Consider the following 3,774-nt stretch of genomic DNA (forward strand, 5'->3'; position numbering starts at 1 on the left):
TGAACTTTACTCTCTTTTTATAAAAAAAATTAAATAAAAAATGATGATTCTAGTTTGAACCAACAGGAGAGACGGCTGACAGAATGTTTGACCACATCCTTTTTATCACCTATCACGGTCATGAAGGTACCCCTTGAGTTTGGTCAGCATTAAATTAACCAATTAGTTACAAGTAAATTTTTATATCTTAAATTAACCACATAAACCCACATAGCATCAGGTGAACGGCATATATTTTGAAGAACTAAAACAATCATTTATCAAATAAATTTTTTTATATCTTAATCAAATAGAAGCTTCGGGTAGGGGGCAGGCTTGCGGCAGCCGGTGGATAATTCAAAACTTTCACAAATACAATGAGAGTAACTGTTTGGTCATTGGAGATGCGTATGTATGATTGATTGTGAGTGTTCTTTGTCTTATTGATTTCAACTCATACTTTATGGCCACTCATTCTTATTCCTTTTATTTATCGGATAAGGATATGCAATGAAAATATTATTAAAAAAATAATGTATCATATTAAAAGTTAATTATAATTATTTTTGTGTTTTCTTAATTTAATTTCAAATAATTTTTAAATTTTTTTATATATTTATTTTTTAATTTAATATTTTATTTAATTTTAAATAATAATTTAATTTTTTATATTTTAAAATGTCAACAATATTATTATTTTTTTTATAAAATTTAGAAAATTCATCAAAATCTTCAAACAAAATCCATAAAATTCAATATAAATTTTAAAAAAATTCATATATTTATCAAATGCATACCTCAAATATTCAAATAAACTCATATTTCTATCTCCAACAACATCAAATTTATCAAATAAAGAATAAAAATATGAGTTTATTTGAAGATTTAAGATATGAATTTGATGAAATTTGTATTATATTGAAGATAATAATTAATTTTATGAATTTTGTCTAAAATTTTTGATGAATTTTTTAAATTTTTGTAAAAAAAATAATAACATTATTGATATTTTAAGACATAAATGATCAAATTATTACTTAAAATTAAATAAAAGACTAAATTAAAAGAAGAAACAAAAATTAAAGCGTTATCTGAAATTAAGTGAAGAGACCACAGTAACAATTATGTCTGAAAATTAAAATAAAACATATTAATTTTTTAGATATTTTTTATATTTTATTTTAAAATAATATTATTTAAGAGATTTTAAAATAATATTTTTTATTAAAAAAATAGCATTTTTTTTATTGACACCCCCAATTAAGGGAAACTCTACACCTTCTTCAACTATTTAATATGGTTCAAACTTAATTCTCGATTCTTATTTTTGAGTGGTTTAGATTTTTTATTTCGATTAGGCATCTATTTATATATATATATATATATAATAATAATAAATCTAAAAATTATATTTATTATAAATAATAATTTAAATAAAAAATATTAAAAAAAATATATATTTTCTATATAGAATAAATTCAAATTTATAATAAAATTATATTAAATAAAATAATATTAAATAAAATAAATACAAGTATATGTAAAAAAAAATTAAATATAGTACTAATTGTACTAGTAGACGTGTTCAGAGGCAAAGGGAATATAAATATTCTAAATCTATCCATTTCTCAAAGTTTTAATTATGAAAAAAGTTCACACCCACACCTTAGTCAAAATAGATTTTTCTGTAAAATTTAGAGCAAATTCGATGACACGAGTAGATATCTAAATATGTGATTTCTATTGACACGACAATTCATATTTCAAGTTTCAATGAAGGCGTGAGTGCTTGTTGACTTCAAAGTCTTTAGATAGCTGCGCAAGTGAGAATAAGCCGGGCCAGACCAGACTTTGAAAAGTTTGAGTCTGACCTACGATTTATTTTTTAGGCCTAAGTCTGGTCTACTGTCTATCATAGGCTTTTTTTTCGGTCTGACCTGACCTTTTTAAAAGTCTGGTCTGGCCTGTAAGCCTATTTAAAATAATTTTTAAAAAATATGAAACAAACATCCTTTAAACCCTAAAAAATAATTTTTTGTGTGTCAAATAATAGATTTTTTTTTTCTGAAACAAACACACTAATTATTACCTTTTAAACAAATATGGAAGACTACTGAGTGATTGACTAATTGAACAACTACCAAATATGAAATGACTACCAAATATGGAATGTTACCGAATATGGAACAACTACTGAATATAGAATGCTTACTGAGTAATTGCTTAATTGATAGAATTTAAAATAGGAAATAATATTATTAACATAATAATAATAAATAATAAAATATATATAGGCCGGCCTGTCAGACCTAATAGGCTTTTTTATAAGTTGAGTCTGACCTATTTAAATAAATAGGCTTTAAAAATGGCCTAAGCCTAGCTTTTTTATTAAATAGGTCAGGCCAGGCTAGGCCATAAGTAGATCAAGCCATAGGCCTCTGACGGACGACCTAGCATATTCCCATCCTTATGCGCAATGGACACAAGTGTGATAAAAATTAATTTGAGTATTTTTTACATTTTCTTTATCTAGTTTCACTATTATTTTCACATAGAGTAAATGTTCATTTTAATTTTTGAAACTGGCATGCCATGTTACAATAGTTCTCAAAAGAAGAAAAAAATATTTAAATTCCTTAAATTATTCTTGTGTCACTAGTGCAATTAAACTTTGTTAGATCCGTTCCTATGTACTTGTTAGATCGGTTTCTTATCCGATCTAACATCAAGCGTTGTAATAAATAGTTAATTATTAAATCAGCTAAAATAATAGATGTAACAAGTCACATTCAAAAATGATTTATTAGATCGGTTAAATTTGAACCAATATAATAAGTCAAATTCAAAAATGATTTATTAGATCGGTTAAATTTGAACCAATATAACAAGTCAAATTCAAAATTAATCTATTAGATCGATTAAATTTGAACCAATATAATAAGTCAAATTCAAAAATGATTTATTAGATCGGTTAAATTTGAACCAATATAACAAGTCAAATTCAAAATTAATCTATTAGATCGATTAAATTTGAACCAATATAACAAGTCAAATTCAAAATTGATTTATTACATCTGTTAAATTTGAACCAATATAACAAGTCATATTCAAAATTGTTTATTTTATCGATGAGACAATCGATTTAAATAATTAATTTTTTAATTTTTTGTTCTTTATAACTTTCACCTCTTACATATGCATTCTCATAATTTCACATATTACATTATTAATTAGAATTTCTCATTCAACCATAAAACACAAAACTTCATATGAAGCTTTACATTTAAAAATCAATGACAATGAGTCATAATTTTTTTACAAAATCTAAATTATCAAATTTAGAGCTACATAATATTCACTAGTTAAAAAAAAAAAACATTATCTTCTATTAACAGTCTAAAGATACTAAAATGATACAGGTGCTTCAAGCATTTTCTATTAGTTCAATAATCAAGTTTGCACAACGTTGTCGGACATTCATCATTTCTTCATCTTCAAATGGTTTTGATTCTCCAAATATCTGAATTATAAATGTTGAAATAACAAAGTTATCTAAATCATGTGACCATAAAATCATAAGTAGTTAATTAATACTAACTTTGAAAAAATCTATCACATACCCGCATCCATGAATCAACAAGACCACTAGATACAATGTTCAACATATGTATCATAATGTAGTAACCACACTCATAACCTTTAGGTTGTCTTTGACACTAAAATTGAATATTATATGTAAATTATAATGAGTAAATATTATATAGATAAAAACATATAAATTATAATTGAAATTCT

The sequence above is a fragment of the Cicer arietinum genome, chromosome 4, assembly GCF_000331145.2.
Source record: "Cicer arietinum cultivar CDC Frontier isolate Library 1 chromosome 4, Cicar.CDCFrontier_v2.0, whole genome shotgun sequence".
NCBI lineage: Eukaryota > Viridiplantae > Streptophyta > Magnoliopsida > Fabales > Fabaceae > Cicer > Cicer arietinum.